We start from the raw sequence: 18,339 nt of genomic DNA, 5'->3' as shown, positions 1-18,339 counted from the left end.
TTTAAATGACGGCTAGCAAGCTCTTAAACACCTTCTGCTTTATATGATACAGAGTATGGAACTGCAGGACGCACAGACAACTGTGAAGGGTTTTTAAGAGTATGGATTCATTGAATAATCAGTGAATCTTGTGAATATACTAGACCTTTGGAGGAGGAAAGGGTGTTTTACAGAAGGAAGTGGTTTGTGGGGGCTTTTAAAGGTACAGTTATCACTTTTCTGTATTTATTTTCAGCATCATTCAGTCCTCCTATATGAAAGAAATAAATGGTCTCGATAGAGAAAAAGTTATGCTGACTCTTTAAATGAAGAAACTTGATCCTCATGTTACTCTTAACTGGACTTTTTTCCTCCTAAATATTCATAAGGGAAACTATCCCATGAAGGCAACTAACTTTCTGGCAATGTCTACGATGTGTCTAATTCAGAACCCGGGGGGCTCTCCATGCATTATTGGCAGCACTTTTATCCAGGGGCACAGACAGGGAATAGGGTTACTGGAAACAGGGAGTGTAGCTCAAGGAATTGTTCTCTCTCTGGAGTGGATAAGTTGTTTGACCTACTGACTCATTTCATAGGAATTAGGAAAACAACCTAGTGTGGTTTTTATTGTTAGTCCTGGAGGATTCCAAAATCTGTGTGCCTGCAAATAAGATGAGCTGGGGAAAGGGAGCACCGGCATTTGGTGTTTCTACTTGCCTCTTTTCCTGATGGAATCCAGTCCTCTGCTTCCAGGACAAGTCCTGCGCTTGGGGATCCTCTGTACGCCCGTTCACTGGTGAGTATGTATGACAGCAATTTCTGATTTCACTGGTTCTTGCTTCTAACACCTAAATGGTGCTTTGTCTAGGGAAACGCTTTAAAGAGCATTTTCCCCCAGTTCGTTTATAATACATTTCATATTTACCTACAGAAAATACTGTGGATGTGATAATAATTATAAAAGACAACCCACAGACAATGAAAGTTAAGAATTAAGATATATTCTGATAGATTTTTGCAGCATATTGACATAAAGGCAGTTTTGGTTTTGACATATGTACACTAAAATGATATCTGTAATGCTATTAAAACTCAAGTATACAAGGCACCAGTATATTCTGGCAAAAATAATATAATGATCAACAGTTAATGAAAGACTTGTGCTTTGAGCTTCTAACAAAATGTTAATATGTAGAGAAACTTGTGATTCACGATGCTTTGGTTCTCAACCAGGGTTATCAAATAAGCTAAAAGTATCAGAAGAGGACAAAGAAAGTATATAAAACATGGATAAAAGCAGAAACCGAGAAAAGATAGCTTTGATATTTAAAGTGTTAGATTATGGCCTCTATATAATGTCATATATGCCAGATCCCCCCCCAAAATCACACCCTCAAATTATGATCTTCATTATTCAAAAGATGTTTGGTGTGTTGGTGGTATAGTGGTGAGCGAAGTTGCCTTCCAGAAGATGGTTGGTGTATAATTACTATAGAATTTCTTGCTCTCTTGGGAGGTGACTTAGTAGAAGGTTGAGTCAGGCAAGCTGGGGCTGTTTATTCAGTGTGCTGTGCTGTGCTGTGCTGTGTCTGAATGCCTGGGAGTTAGCGTTGTTAACCTTTCCAGGGTGCTAGATCCCTTTGAGATTATGATGGAAGCCATGAATCCTTTTCCCACACCTGTATGCAAACATGTGCCTGCCCATTTACAGACCCAAAGAAGGACATCCATGTACCCCACGTTAAGAAGGCTGCCCTGGACTAAGCCCTCACTGTGACTCTGCTGTTCTTAAGCTTCCCAGGAGACACTGTTATGTAAAAAGACGAGCCATCCAGGTCAAAAAGAAGTCATTGTGGTTGCTAGGTGGGGGTGCAAAGCCAAAGACAAAGGGTGGGGAAAATACATGACTAATAATAAATAAAGAGCATGGTTAATACCAGAGTCTCCAAACTGATAGCCCAGAATCCCTCAACATGTAGCCACGAGTATTTGTAAAGTACGTTGTGAATTCAGGTAGAGGGCCGAAGACTCAACATTAAGCAGTTGGGCTGAGTTTTCATACATATATTTGTCTATGCCTTTTGCAAAACATAAAACTATGAACTCCCTTTTCATTTTTCTATTGTGCACGCTACCACATTAGGTAGGAATCAAAATCATCTCAACTCCAGAAGTATAATTCATAACAATTATAACAAAGCAGAAAAATGATTCTACATTAGCAGAAGAAATGTAGTAGGAATAGATTTTAAATAGCATGGTTGAGTACAAAAGAAACATCGTTTTTTAAAAAATGGCAGCCTTTCTCACTCATCAGCTAAACTTAAAGTCAATGCTGTGAGGCTGTTGCGGGAAAAAAATAGTCATGATTCTTGGGTATATTAAAAGGAGTATGACATAGAAGGGTAAGAAAACAAGACGTAGTGTTTGTCAGACTCATCATTGTGTCCTGTTTGAGTCACACTTGAAAAAAGAATTTGGACAATTGTGAAAAGCTGATACACAAGCAACAGAAATTACACGCCCTTCCAGGAAAAGATAAGGCAACTGAGGATTTTATTCCACACAAGGCTGGAGGATTTCTTGCTAATGGCCTTTAAGTAGTAACAGTCTGGTTTATCCTTATATTCCTAGGGCCTTCCACACTGCCTGGTGCACAGTACTTGAGATGATCGTTGTGTTTAGTGATACGAGTAACGTTCCTGTGAGAGACTTAGCAGGAGTAAGTAGGTTCAAATAAAACCAGCGATAGTGTCATGACAGACGGTATATAATACATGAATTTGCTGGGTGATTAATACATAAGGATGACTGTCTCACTTGTGAGGATGATATAATACTTCAGCAGCTAACTGGGGGAAGCTACAAAATCTTGGTTTGATACCTCTTTCAGGATGAAAGCAGATAAGTCTGCTGGGGTGGTGGAAACATTCATTCATTCATTCATTCTACAAACCCTGAGGGCCTACTTGGCTAGGTGCTCACGGTCTGGTAGAAGAGACAAAGATACAAAAACAGAGTCACAGTGTGTAATGAGTGCCATGGGAGCATAAAAACAGCATGCGCAGGGCTTGTAACACTCAACCGCCACCCCACGCGGCTTCCAACGGAGGCGAAGTCACAATTGACCCCAATAGACAGGCTTGACAGAGTTAGTTAGATGGGAGGCAGGTGGGGCAGCCTGTCCAGAGGCGCAGACCTGTGTGTGTGGGGAAGGGGTGATGGGAGATGCAGACTTGGCAGTGCTTGTTAACAGAGGTGTGAATGCCGCCCCTTGCTTGCCTGAAGATTTCCACCCAGGAGCCTGACAAAAGTCAGATGTGCACTTCAGAAAGGCCAGGCGGGCTGCGGTGAAGAGAGTGACTCGAAGGGGTGCGGATGGGGGACAGGCCATCGAGGCAAGGAGGCCAAATGGAAAGCTTTGGTCAGGACACAGGTGGTGATGGATTCGGGGGAGAAATGGGGGAGGGTGACGCAGGCAGAGTGGCCAAGGTTATCAAGTGGCATCATTCACCACAAAATGCAGTCCAAGAGGAAGCCCAGCTGTGAGGGGGAACAGGTGGGGCCCAGGTGTGAGGGGGGATAGGTGGCATTCAGACATGTCAGTACACAGACAGAGTCAATGGCAGAGACAGAGCCAGTGGGCAGTTGGGCCATGTGGATAAGGACTTGAGTGAGACCTGTCTCCAAAGCAGGGGATCACTCTTCTAATTTTTTATATGGTGTTTCTCATTCTATTCTTGACTCATTTGTAATAAAACCTCCTTTATTTTTTATCATATATATTTCAGGTGTCAACATGCTGGTTTGATATAACATGTACAAAGCAAAATAATAACTTACACTCAAGCTGTGAGTGTACCATCTCACAGTTACCTTTTTGTGCATGTGTGTTAAGCCCACCTAAAATGCACTTAGAAATAGTATCTTCACTGTGGTCATGCTGTACTGCAGATCTCTAGATGTATTCATCTGACATCATTCCAGCTTTATACCCTTTGACCCACATCTCCCCATCCCCCCCACCCACCTCTCTCTCTTTCTATGGACTGTATTTGACTATTTTCGATTCCACATATTACCTCTAATCCTCAAAGCTCTATTAGGGTCTTGTGTATTTCCTTCCAGCATTTTCCTACATACACACAATTTGCAGAATCAGCATAATTCTGTATAGGTACTTTATTTATTTATTTATTTATTTTGAGATGGAGTTTCGCTCTTGTTGCCCAAGCTGGAGTGCAGTGGCACAATCTCGGCTCAATGCAACCTCTGCCTCCTGGGTTCAAGCAATTCTCCTGCCTCAGCCTCCCAATTAGCTTGGATTACAGGCACGTGCCACCGCGCCCAGGTAATTGTGTATTTTTAGTACAGACGGGGTTTCACCCTATTGGTCAGGCTGGTCTCGAACTCCTGACCTCAGGTGATCCACCCACCTCGGCCTCCCAAGGTGCTGGGATTACAGGTGTGAGCCATCACGCCCAGCCTGTATAGACACTTTCTATCCCACTTTTAAAACAGGCATGTTCTCCCTATGCTTTAAAATGCCTTTAAAATATTTCTAATGGTGCTAATTCTCTAATTTGGGAGTGTCTAATTTGCTTCCAGTTTTTAAAAACTATTTTTTATTATAGTAATTAACCTTTTAAATGCATGAATCTTGGGCATATTTTTAATGATTTCCTTAGGAGAGATTCCTTACAGTGGACTTCTTGAGTAAAAGGAGGTTAACTGTAAGATTCTTGGTATACCTTGCTAAATTGTTTTCTAGAAAGCTTGAACCAAGTTCTGCACATTTTAGCAAAGTATGAAATGTCCTTCTCTCCATATCTTCATCAGCATTGAGTGTTCTCTCTTTTTTATCTTTAGACAAAAAGGTTACATTCTTTTTGGTTCATCTACTCAGAAGCTATTTAATGAATGTTCACTCCATGTCAGGCATGTGGCATGTTTTCATCTCTACCAGTAACGCTGAACTTTCTTCTTGTGTGCATCAGCCTGTTGTTTTCTTTTGTAAATGTTCTGTTCATGTCCATTATCAACTTTTCTATTAGGGTGTGACTGTTTCTATTATATATTTATAACTATGTGTGTGTGTGTGTATATATATGATATTTGGGGTAAATATTTTTCCCAGCTTCTTTGACTTTTAATTTTGCTTATACTTTATTGGAAATACAGAACCTTTATTTTATTATTATTATTATACTTTAAGTTCTGGGATACATGGGCAGAACGTGCAGGTTTGTTACATAGGTATACACGTGCCATGGTGGTTTGCTGCACCCATCAACCCATCATCTACATTAGGTATTTCTCCTAATGCTATCCCTCCCATAGTCCACCACCTGCCCACAGGCCCTGGTGTGTGATGTTCTGCTCCCTGTGTCCATGTGTTCTCATGAGAACCTTTACATTTTATGTAGTGGAGTAAGTTATCTTATCTTTTTTTTTTTTTTTTTCCTGTGTAACTTCTGTTACCTCAGGCTTAGGAATTCCTTCCTACCCAGAAGTTAGAAAATATTCATCTATTTTTTTTTAAAGTTTCCTTTTTAACATTAAACTCACCAAATTAGAAGTAAGATGTGGCCAGGCACAGTGGCTCACACCTGTAATCTCAGTGCTTTCGGGGGGCTAAGGTGGAAAAATCACTTGAGGCTAGGAGTTCAAGACAAGCCTGGGTAACACAGTGAGACCCCACCTCTACCAAAGAAATTTAAAAATTAGCCAGGCATGGTAGCATGTGTCTGTAGTCCTAGCTGCTTGGGAGGCTGAGGTGGGAGGATCGCTTCAGCCCAGAAGCTTGAGGCTGTAGTTAGCTATGATCATGCTATTGCATTCCAGCCTAGGCAACAGAGCAAGAACCCTGTGTCTTTAAAAAAGAAAAAAAAAAGTGTGAAACAAAGATCCAAATGGACTTTGTTTCACAAAGTAAATCCCCCATCATGTTTTGAGTCATGTATCTTTCCCTGTTTAATTTGTGGTGCTTCCTTTATTTTATATTTCAAGACTTTTTGCTGTTATATCCAGCGGTAGGAGCCCATGAACTTGTTGGACATTGGTATGCACAGAAGATGCGATAATACTTATTTCCAATATTTTATTATGAAAAATACACTGGCTAGATTCTACAATTAATATTCTGTCACTTTACCATCTATTCACGTAATAATTCTTAAACTTCTCAAATCATTATTTGAATTTCAAAGTGGACTATCAAAGACATTTTCTCTAACCCTATTTTTCTCTAATTTGTAGTTTTGATTTCCAGGAAGCCTTTAGCAATTTATATTATTAGTACAGTAAGAGAGTAAACAACACACTAAAATACCAAGAGAAACTACTTTCCAAAACATGTTTTAGTCGTTTAACTTTATGAATATGGCTAGCAAGGGGGCTTCCTGGGACACAGTGCTGGGGAAACGGCAGGCCCTAGGAATGGGCTTTGAAAGAAGACTTTTGCCACCGTCAGGTCACATTTGCAAGAGGCCATCGTCATGGTCTGCCAGGGAACCCTTAGCAGAAAGGCTGCTTTGCCCAGGATCTGGCTTGTCGCCCCAGACCAGCCCTACCGCTGTCTGGCATTGAATGTCCCTGGTCCACAGTGAGTGGCCAGTTGCATAGACCTTAGATCAAGGAGCTTAGTCACCTCTTTCCAGCCTAAATCTTGAGCACCCTAAATTCCCATGGGTTGTTGAGACCTAATAGCATCCTGGCTTAGAGATGGGATTGCAACTGGGTCTGCACAGGAAACTGGCCTACTGTGTCTGCCTCTTGGTGCAGCATACAACCAGCCACACGGAAAAACCCACAGCCTGCAATGGTGACCATTGGTGGTGACTTGCTTTGGTCACCACCTGACATTAGCTGTGGTTTAATCTGTGTAATGTTTTTTCTCCCCCCCCCATCTAAGCCTCAATTTCCTATCCATAAAATATGTTGGTTTTGGCCAGGCATGGTGGCTCACGCCTGTAATCCCAACACTTTGGGAGGCCAAGATGGCCTGATCACCTGAGGTCAGAAGTTCAAGACCAGCCCGGGCAACATGGCAAGACCCCCCCCCCCTACTAAAAATATAAAAAACTAGCTGGGCGTCATGGCACATGCCTGTAATCCCCACTACTTGGGAGGCTGGGGCAGGAGGCAGGACAATCGCTTGAACCCGACAGGCAGAGGTTGCAGTGAGCCGAGATCGTGCCACTGCACTCTAGCCTGGGCCATGGAGCGAGACTCTGTCTCAAAAAAAAAAAAAAAAGTTGGTTTTATTAGATTACAGAGAATACTTTCTCTATCCAAAATCTGTGATTTTAATCTAGAACACTGAATGTAGGTCAGTATCCACCCCATTTTCAGAAATCTGGGAAGATCTTTTTTTGTTTCCAGCTTCTCAGAATAAATACTTTCCAGGATGTTACAAACATGGATGAAGTTCACCAGAACAGATCCAGGGTTAACCTTTTAAAGTCATTAGATATGGCTCCAGTAAAAGGCATGAGAAGGCACCCGTGAGACCCTGCAGAGGAAGCCTCACTCCCGGGCAGCCTTACGGCTGACCAGCTGCCTTACTGAGCATATTCCCGCCTCTACCCCAGAGACTCACTCTGTGGTCCGATGTCACCTCGATTCTAAATTCCCTGCTTCCTGGTGAATGATGCTATCACACTTTAGAAACCTGGCCAGTAAATGCTTTGAAATTTAAGGATAGCTATCCTGAAAAAATTTAATATAACCTAAATTGATAGTCTAATGACATCAGTATTCAGAAGAGGCATTCTATTTCAGCAAGTGGTTTTCAGAAAAAAAATAAAATAACCTGAGTTTTTCCCCTGCCACCCTCCCCTCTTGCTTTTATGCTGCAAAAAGAGCTTGTTGCTTGCCTGATGCACCATGTTGTTCTCTTGCCTTCGAAGATCTAGCTCCCTCAGCCTCCCCACGTTGTCCACCTCTCCAATACCATTGCTCCACTGGGAAGCTGGCCCGGAGGTGCCCTACCACGTTCATCTCTCGCAGCCCAGGGCTGTCTTTAACGTTACGGAGACACAGATATCAAAGTGTTGCAATTTATTTGGCTTTCATTAATTTGCCGGAAGCAAGGGAGGGTAGATACAAAGTACTCCTCTAACCTGTTATTTTCCTTGCTGTTAAAATGTAAAGAAGACTGATGTAAGAATCTCTGCCTTCCACCAGTCATAACCATGGTATGCACAGAGCTTATGAATCATCTTCTAAATTCACAGCTAGTTTTAAAATTTAGCTTCCAGGCTAGATCTGCAGGAAATGACTGGGAGATCGTAAGTGCTATGGAGTGAATATGAAGTTACTTACCAGATCCCATAAAGTTAGCTCAGGGAATCCTGAGGAAGGTGTCACTCAGAAAGCTGCTTTCAAAGCTGAGTCAGACCTGCATGGTGTTTACCTCCATTGTGTTACCATGCCAAACATATAAATAGCTTCAAAGTGAGTTCAGATTAAAACACAGAAAAATCTTTGGATATATTCACAGGCCAGTGGGGGTCATGTAACAAGTCAGCAAGGAAAATAAAAGATATTTGAGGTACAGCCTCAACTTTTTAAGATGGATCTTGAATAAAAAGGTCTAATGAAATATTCTATGGTATTGCTCTCTGGGATTTAAAAAAACAAAGCAAAACAAAAAAACGAGGGCACTGGAACAATGTTTTAGATAGATCACGGGTGTTTTCCAGTATGCATTTTCAGTGCACTTACTTAACTGAGAGCCCTCTCATATGAAACTGGAATGTCACCACCATGTGATAAAGCGTAGACTAGCTGTGACCTAATACGTTCTGATCATGACTAACGCAGAAGTCCAGGTCACTGCGGTTGTATTTCCTGTGGCCTCAATGTTCTGGGGTTAGGGTTAACAGGGATAATTCATTTCTGTATTCAAGTCTCTAATTCTTCCATCATGTAAACTATAAGTGGGAGCAGACTGGATTCAGCATTGCTACAAGAGAAAAACAACAAATAGGAACACCACCAACACCATGTGTTGGGAGCCCCATGTGCCAGGCACTGTGCCAAATACTCGATATTGATTATCTCTTTTAATACACAGTCCCGTGTGGCAGATCCTACTATGAGACCCATTTTACAGATAGACAACTGAGGCTGGGGGAAGTTGGAAATGGAGAAGCCAGGATTCAAGTCACAGCAGTCTGGCTCCTGCGCCCAAGCTTTTAATTTGTATCCTATTCACTTTTCATAAATAAATGACTCGTGTTGGAGGTGTTTTTATCCTTGGGGCCACTCAGTTTTATCCAGCCAGCTTTCCTTGGTTGTGGTTTTAATGTGTTAGGGAAGAATGAATGTATTCCCCACAGCTGGGCATCTTTGTGCTGGATCACCTGGCCACAGCTCATGAATAGAGCAGATCATCACACCCCACCCCCATGACTCCAGCAAATGTGCTGTGGGTATAGGAGAGTATGTTCAAAAAAGGCAATTAACAAAGCAACTGTCCCAACTACCAAGAAAAATGTGGCATAACCCATTATAGAACCCTCTTTTTTCCTTATTAGACATGAACAGAAGCTCATTAATGCCGTCCAGTAAGTTCAAGCCGCATAACTTACATACACTGTCAGGACCCAGAAAGAAACCTGTTGTCTTGTGATGTTATTGTTGCTTGGTTGACCTCATAATGTCTTGACAGGGCTCAAGACACCCTTCATGATCTGGTCTTACCTCTCAGGACTCCCCCCATCCTTACCATTGTTTGTTGATCTCTGGTGCAGCCAAATGAAGCCCATCATGCTTGCCCTCTGCCTGGAAGCTCTTCCTTCCCTCTTTCTGGCCAATGGCTACTGTCCCTTCAGAACACTGTTCAGATGAAATCTCCACCAGGCAGCCTCTGCTGACTCCTAAGGGCTGGGCTAGGTGCCCCTTGGGTGCTTCCACAGCCCTTTCTGCTTACCCAGTTGTGTCATACTGTGTTCTGTAATTCCTCTTTTTGTCCATCTTCCCTGGCTTGCATTGACCCCTTAAAAGCTATGATTAGGGCCGGGCACCGTGGCTCAGGCCTGTAATCCCAACACTTTGGGAGCCCGAGGCAGGCGGATCACAAGATCAGGAGATCTCGACCATCCTGGCTAATGTGGTGAAACCCCATCTACTAAAAATACTAAAGTTAGCTGGGTGTGGTGGCACACGCCTGTAGTCCCAGCTACTCGGGAGGCTGGGGCAGGAGAATTGCTTGAACCCGGGAGGCGGAGGTTGCAGTGAGCAGAGATTGCGCCACTGCACTCCAACCTGGGCAACAGAGTGAGACTCCGTCTCAAAAAAAAAAAACAAAACAAAATCATGATGCCATGATTACGTAGTGTTTACTTTTGGATAAACACCCGGACACATGATAGAGAATAAATGTTTGAGAGAGAGAAATGACCTACTGGGTAACACCAAAAACTAATGTATACCATGTCTAGTGTTTACAGTTTACAAGATGCTTTCACACACATAACCTCATTTGATCCTCCCGGCAACTCTGGGAAATAGATTTCTGCATCCCTGTTGTACTGACCAGGAAACATCAGCCTGCCCTCATGGCAGGGATGTGGTTAGCAGGTGGAAAGCCGGGACTCAGGCTCAGGTCTTCGAACCCAGATTTTATGCCCTATGTACCGCCATGTGGATATTCTCGAGGCAACTCTCCGAAATATTTACAGAATCTTTCACAAAAGTCCTGTGTCGTCCTTGTCCTGGCCAACTAGACTCAGAGGGAGGACTGATGGATTTTCATCTCCCTCTTCCCCTTCGTCTTTTCTTCTTAGCACCTTCCTACCCTCCCCACCACTGCACTTCTCCACCAAAAGTCTGATGCTGGCATGTAATGGACCCTTTCCAATTTTCAAGGTGTTGACAGTAAATCTTTTGTATTTAGACCAGGCCGGCTGCTTTCCTTTTCTTGTGGGTAGAACTCTGGAAAAGTGGAGGGGGGTGGGTGGGGCTTCAGGTAAAGTACGTCAGCAAATTGGATAAGTCGGATCTTCATTGTGTTAGTGGGTAAGAGATGAACTGGGGGGAGGGGTGTGTGTTTGGGCAGTGAGCAAGCCAGCAAGAGAATGTGAGTGGGCGGCCAGTTGGTTGGCAAGTGAGAGGCTGTGGAGAGGTTGCTGCTGGGAAGGGCTGTGCAATTAAACAGTTGAGCAGATCTTAATAGCAGACTGGGGCGGTGCTCTCCGCAGGCCTGCGGGGAGCAGGGAGCAGGGGAAGCAAGCGAGCTGGAAGCATCTTTGGGCACAGAGCTAGATACGAATTTCATAAGCACATAACCTGAGGAATAGAATGCAACCAGAGGAGGGAGAAATAGAGATTCCAGGCAGCGTTTCCTAAACTTAAAAAGTTTTGAGTACCCAGTTTTGCCTTGTTCTGGGGACCTCTGGCAATGTTGTTCAAGGGAGGAATTTTTAATTTCATAGAAAAGTGAATTTTACCACCACAAGAGAACATGAGACCAAGGTCATAAATCCCTTTGTTTGGAGTGTCCGTTCTGAACTCCTTTTATACTTTTATTTGCAGGAAGAGGCTATACCAGCAAGTATTATGGTTTTACTGGGGGGGGCAGCAAGGCCAGGAAGAGATGGAGATGCTGTTAAAGGTCCTTGCTCCAGAACATTCAGAGATCAGAGGAACTCAAGAGGTCAAAGTAGGCTGATGTCATTGTTCATCCATTTATTCAGCAAACCCTTCTTGAACACCTACTGTGTGCCAGGCACTGGTTGGCAGTGAGGTGAAGACGATAGTGATGAAAACACAGGCATGGTCTCTGTCATCATGGAACCTAAGTAAACACATACCCAAAAAAATGGCCCAAGAAAAATCATGCCCTGAGGGGAAGGCACTCAGATGAAAAGGACCTTCTTCCCAGTGGTCCCCTGAGGAGGTGATTTCCAAGGTCTCAGCTAAGGGATGAGCAGGAATGTGTGGGTGCAGGGGGTAGGGGTGAGAGCTCTCGGCATAGAGACAGCAGCACATTTCAAAGGCCCTGGAGTGGGGAAGGAGGTGGCAGGTGCAGCTGTGTGGTGGCTACTTCCATTTCAGAAGTCTTCTGGAATGTCTTTTTTTTTTTTGAGAGCTCTGTTGCCCAGGCTGGAGTGCAGTAGCATGATCTCGACTCACTGCAACCTCTGCCTCCCGGGTTCAAGCAATTCTCCTGCCACAGTTTCCCAAGTAGCTGAGATTATAGGTGCAAGCCACCACGCCTGGCTGATTATTACATTTTTAGTAGAGCCGGGGTTTTACCATGTTGGCCAGGCTGGTCTCGAACTCTGTCTCCTGGAATCTCTTGATGAGCCCCTGTGAGGTTCCCCAGCCCAGGGCATCCGGCCAGGTATTCAGGAGAGACCCGTCCCCAAGAGACTGCCTGCCACTTCCTCTTCCTGTGAATGTCACTGTGAGGGGAATAAATAAGGATAGACCAGAAAAGCAAATTGTAAGAAATGTGAAACCAGTTGTCAGTTTTCAGGTGCCCAGGAGCATGACAATGTGCCCGAGGGACCATAACAGGACTTGACATGGAGCTGGGTCTAAAGATGACCTGGTGGCTGCAGCGTGTCGCACACAGGCGAGCACTGCGAGGCCAAAGGACTGGTGTTGAGCAGGATGAAAAAGCACAATGTTGGTTAATCCTGAAAAGTGAAGCCTGCAAGAAATGAACTTCGACCTTGGAGTGGGGGTGGGACGGGCTAGAAGGAAGAGAGGCTCGGAAGTGTGTTGTGTAAACGTGGTTCTGTTTTGTCTAATCTTTTACTACCTGTAGGGACAGGTGGATGCAGTGGAGCTGCTGGCAGGAAAGGTGGAGTTTTTTCAAGGTCACGAGTTAAGCAATAGAGTAGAATATCTTTGCAGCTGCAAGAGGAGGTGCGAGCAGCTTGTTCACAAGGTATATTTTGCAGGAGTTTCCCCTTACAAGATCTTATTTGCTTGAGAGTAGCGTTAAGAATTTCTGTGCCAACAGTTAGCTGGATCTCTGGGGTTGAATCGTTATCACCAATCTATAGTTAAAATAAGCATTAAAAAAAAAAAGAAGTCTACTTTCAAAGTTTTCCCGAAGTGCCAGTCTGAAGCAGCTACCTTTAAAAGCTGTTCTTGAATAATAGGTTGCTATATCCTAGTCTGTAATCTTGGACTAATGTCTGAGGAAGGAAAAAAAAAAAGAATATTCTTTCTTTGTCCGATTAAGAAATGGAGGTAGACAGCGATTCGACATGTTGTATGGGCGAGGCTGTGCTGAGCTTGCGTCTGGGACAATGACCAGACAGATGAAAGGAGAAGTGAGAGATATTTTTAGCACATCAGGACTGCTTTGAAACATTGATTTTTTTTCCATCTCCTCCCACCCCCCATAATTCCAGCAGGAAGATTCAGTGGCATGTGCTTTAATTCAGTGTGTAAACATCTTCTATATTACACACTAAAATATTCATGAGGAAAGGGAGTTGCTGATTTGAAGGCGTAGCTTTAAAACCCACATCTGTGGGCTTGGTGGTCAGTGTCCCGCCACACAGTCTGGAAGTGTGACGTGGCCAAGGAGGACCCCCAGAAGGATCCTGTGTCTTCGTGGGGACTACTCCTTTCCTCAGAGGAGCGGGTTCACAGGAAACTGGAGCAGAAGGATGCCTTTAGCCCCACTCCTGTTGGTCCTCAGTCCCTTCTCCTTTGATCAGGTGGTTCAAGCACGCCTTGAAGTTCCGGTGTTCAAACAACATGACCTCTGCAATTACGTTCTAATACTTGTCGGTGCCCAACTTAAACCACTAGCAATGTTAGTTAAAAACATCAGGGAGGCCGGGCGCGTGGCTCATGCCTGTAGTCCCAGCACTTTGGGAGGCCTAGGCGGGCAGATCACTTGAGGTCAAGAGTTCGAGACCAGCCTGGCCAACATGGTGAAACTCTGTCTCTACTGAAAATACAAAAAAAGTTAGCCAGGCGTGGTGGCGGGTGCCTGTAATCCCAGCTACTTGGGAGGCTGAGGCTGAGGCAGGAGAATCACTTGAACCTGGGAGGCAGAGGTTGCAGTGAGCTGAGATCGCGCCACTGCAGTCTAGCCTGGGTGACAGAGACAAAAAAACAAAACAAAACAAAAAACCTCAGGAGGCTGTAAATCAAGCACAACTGAAGCAAAGATAAAAACGGGCAGTCTCAGAATCACCTTTGAAGGTGGAAGGAAGGGCGTTTGTGTGTGACAAGAAGAGTGTACATTCATACAAGGGTTTTTACTCCTCCTCTGAAAAGTCCTGCTTGGTGGCTGGCCAGTTTGTCATGCTTGGCTGCCCAAGCAAGTGGTGGCAGTCGGAGCACAGGAGAAAGCCGCAGGGGGTGAGGAAGAAGTGCTGGAGAGGGCGCTCCACCTTTCCGCCGCCCTGACCTGTCTCCAGCCCCAGGGCGTGTGGTTCTGGGCCGGGCACTGGCCCACTCTCTGTGGACTGTACCAGGCAGCAGGTAGTGCACAAGCTCTGAGGTCAGGCCACCTGGGCCTAAACTCCAGCTCTGCTCCTTGCTAGCAGTGTGACTGTCGGCACGTTCAAGTTACTTCATGCTTTGTGCCTCAGTTTCCTCATCTGTGAAATGGGGATGGTAACAGGACCCTCACCCCAGGACTGCTGTGTGGATTGAAGTGCCTGCAACGGGATTTGTCTTTTCTGGGATCACGGTGGATGCTCTATTCCAGGTGAGGGAGTCTCTTGCTTTCTCCTACCTCTTGCAGCCGCTTTGCCTCTGAGTGGCAAATAGCAAGTGGCTGAAAATCACAATGAGCCCGTCAGAGAATGGGGATGGGCCACAAGGCCACAGTCAGATGGGTTCTCCATGCCCTTGACTATATGCAGCGGGGTCAGGGCATCCCTTCCTCCTGGAGTGCCCACATCATTCCCTTGGAAGTTTAGACAGCAGCCCTTGCCTCGCCAGACGCAGCAACCCCTCCCAGCTACACGTGGAATCTGTGGCCCAGCCTCCCTCAGATGACCCGCATTGCCTGACAGAGACCAGGGGCCCTGAGGGGTGGCTGTCGCTGGCCTGGGGACAGGGTCCCTGCAGGTTTTCAGGTTCCTCAGCAGCATTCGCCAGCGTCGGGTCAGACTGAGTCATGGGGCCCGAGCTCTCCACGAGTTGGTTCTCCAGTTGGTTCTCGCTGGGGGTAATGCCCTTCATCGAACCGCTTCATCCCCAGCCTGTATTGTCTCAGTCTCTTCGCAGTTGTCAGAGGGCTCGGCCGCCACCCTGAAACAGCCCAGAGCTCTCTGAAGAGCACGAGCTTTTATGCTTCTCTCCCCAAATCAACTGACTTTTTCATTGCTTCTGTGGAGGCTTTCTATGGGAGAAAAGCGCGTTTATGGGGCAAGCTCAGAGAGCTCCTGTCCCCGTGGTGGAATTTTTTTAGTGGCTCTGCCCACGTGGTGGTGAGCGCTGGTGAGGATGGGACGCATTTTCTGCTAAAATGGCTGTGCGAGGCTGCCACCTCGTGGCCAGCACAAAGCAGTGAGTGTGTCCCTTGCTGGAGCTTCTGGGTGAAATAAACTCATTTTAAAGGTCTTCAGCAAGGACCTCACTCCCTCACTCTCTCTGTGTGCATATCATTCCAGCTCCAGGGCTTAATGCGTCTGTTGTGGCATCTCTCAAATCTGTACTTTGCTATCTCTTTGACTACAGAGTCACTACCTTCCGATAAGCCCTTCTGCTGTCTCCAGACCGATCCTTCTAAAGCGTAGATGTCATTGTCTTTCTCTCATTAAAGCTCTTTCATGGCTCCTCATTTTCCAGGTTCCAGCTCATGTCTCAGGAGGCCACTGAGCCCACTCCTCCGCCCCAGCCTGTGTCTGCGCACGGCTCTTCTCCCTTCCTCCTGGTTTCGTCTGGCTGATACCTGCTCACCTGAAAGTCATCTCAGGTGCCACCTCCTCCAGGGATTCCTCGCATTAGATTAGCTTCCTTCTTCCCCATTCCTAGCTGACTTCCTTCATTATGCCTCAGATCCTTTTTTTGGAAGAAAAAGAAAGAAATGGAAGACAGACTGGCCAGCAGGGGGCGAGAGAGGGAGGGAGGGCATATCAGAGAATTCAACATGCTGCGTTTTAACCAGATACTTTTCTTCCTCTCCCACAAGGCATCACAGTAGAGACTGCCTTTCATCTCTCTCTCCCTTGTGTAATAGCACAGTGTCTGGCAGATAACTGTTGCTTGCTAATTATTAGAAGGAAGAAAGGGAGGGAGAATAAAAGCCATCATCACCATGTGATCTTCCTAAGTGCGACGGATGTCAGAAAAGAACTACCTTAAGCTCAAGGGGCCCTAGAGGAACGGCGCTGCGTGCTAGTGCAGATGGTAGCAAACGCTCTCACCTGGCTTGGCAACACTTCTTCACCTCTTCTTTCTACCACCACAGCGACTATCTCCCTCCAGCCCATCCTACTGCCAAATTCATCTTTTATTAAGCATAGCTTCAATCACATCATTTCTTTATCAAAACACTTCTACAGAGGAGTTCCAAATGCTTTAGCCGGGCCGTCCAGGGCCTCCACAGGATGACCCCAGCCCACCTAGTTTTCTACCACTCTTTATGTGTTTCCTAAGTACCATTCATTATTTTAGGACTTGGTATTTGCTGATGAATTTACTTACTTACTTGAGAGTGTGGCAAAAGCACATCCTAAACTTTCAGTTAAAAGGAGTCTGATTGACCTGCTCTGAGTTTAAGGCACGTGCTGGTCACTGTGGGAGCCATTAAAGAAGGTATCGTTCTGTGGCCACCAGGAACAGATAGCCCAGCTGGGCACAAGACAAAAAAGCAGGGGGCGTTAAGGAACAGACAGCAGAAAGGAACATGTCACAAGTGCGCAATTAATCGCCAAATATATGGCTCAAGAAGGGGTGGTGATGAAACCAGATAATGTCTGTGAAAGTGCCTCTCTCCTGTCAAACTCCCAATTCCAAGTAGTCCTACAGTCGGCCCCTTCCACAGGGCGTAGCCCTGTCATTCCACCTCAAACGTCGTACACACTCGGCCTGTCCTGCAAAGCCCTTCGTGATAAGGCCTGCTTCTCCTCCCCACCTTGTGGGACCCCCAACCCTGGAACCCCGAGCTGCAGAGCTGGAGAGAATGCACTCTGTTGTTTGGTATACGTGTTCCTTGAAACATTCACTCCTCCCCATTTTCCTTCGGTGTCTAACCTGTTCTTCCTTTAAAATTCGGCTTTTCCTTTAAAATCCAGCCTGGAGCTCCCCAATGAAGACTTCTGTGGTGCTGCAGGCAAAACTCACCACCTGCAGAGTCTCTGCTCTCCCTTGTCAAATACGCGTTTGTGACATACACTGGAAGGCATCGGGCACATTTCTGTCGTCTGTGTGACTGTGGACCTCTGCCGCAGGGGTCATGTCCTTTCCCTTTACAGTGCCTGATGAGGTACACGTCTTGTCAATGTTTGTCACGGACTGAAACTTAACACATTAGAGAGGACAGCAAAGTCAGTTGACTCTAAATTGTTAAGGCACAAGCTCTGTGAGTTCAGAAGAGACATGTGCCAGAATCGGTCCAGGGAGGTTCTTAGAACCTACCAGTTCTAAGTAGGAATTCTTAGAACTGGAAGGTCAAAGCTTTGTACATGTGAAATAGATCAAACAATAAAAAGAATTCCATGTGGAATAGCTCAGTGTCTGTGGCTCCTAATGGCTCCCCCATTCTCTGCACCAGCCAGCGGGAGGAGAAAGCCTGCAGAGTGGGGGCAGCAGAGACAGAACATCTTAACCCCAGCAGAGGCTTTATCTAAGGAAGTAGAGCGAATGCCCTGAAGGTGGGTTGGACTTAGGTGGTGGAAAGGTTTCAAATGCACTCTGTTATCTTGCAGGTAGTGGCTGCCATTTATTACTTTAGAAAACCATGGCAACTTCATCAAAGTGGTGTTTTAGAAAGATGATCCAGGGCCGTCTTTTCCCTTTGAGAGTGGGAGGCGCCCTGTGGCCCTACCTTCATTTTCTGTGATGGTATTCCCAGTGGTTTCCTCCCTGTGGCTTTGCGGCTTAGTGGTGAACCAAGAGGCTTAGGATGCAGGTGCAAAGCCCCTCTACTCTTTAATGCCTCACTTCAAGGTGCAGGATCTTTCCCTCTGTAAACAAAGGCTTTCCTTCTGGCACTGCCCTTGACCTGCTCAGAGCTGTTCTCTGATCCTTTGGGTCTCTCTGCCCTCGTGACTGGCAGTGACCTGCTAGGCAGCAACCCCCACGCAGCAGGTGGTCCTCCAGAGCTGAGTCACCACCCCGGGAACCGTGCCCTGGTGAGGCCATCCAAGGTAGACCGGCACCGGGCGGGTGTGAGTGGCCTCTCCACCTGGCCCCTGGGTCTGG

The 18,339-nt window shown here is 45.8% G+C and overlaps 2 long non-coding RNA genes across 8 annotated transcripts in view; both read left to right on the top strand.

Moving 5' to 3' along the window:
• The window catches only part of LOC134758850 (uncharacterized), a 37,508-nt gene extending 19,864 nt beyond the window's left edge, over window positions 1–17,644 (top strand). The window contains exons 2-4 of one of the 3 annotated variants that reach the window (XR_010134509.1): window positions 579–778; window positions 15,763–15,889; window positions 16,106–17,644. This is a non-coding gene — a long non-coding RNA (uncharacterized lncRNA). Of the gene's footprint in view, window positions 1–578; window positions 779–15,762 lie in introns of all 3 variants that reach the window. The other 2 variants (XR_010134508.1, XR_010134507.1) reach the window with 2 other exon arrangements.
• Window positions 1–18,339, top strand: part of LOC101134595 (uncharacterized) — a 228,163-nt gene that overhangs the window by 197,475 nt on the left and 12,349 nt on the right. The window lies entirely within an intron of this gene.

The sequence above is a fragment of the Gorilla gorilla genome, chromosome 6, assembly GCF_029281585.2.
Source record: "Gorilla gorilla gorilla isolate KB3781 chromosome 6, NHGRI_mGorGor1-v2.1_pri, whole genome shotgun sequence".
NCBI lineage: Eukaryota > Metazoa > Chordata > Mammalia > Primates > Hominidae > Gorilla > Gorilla gorilla.
This window is presented reverse-complemented; position numbering and strand designations above follow the sequence as displayed.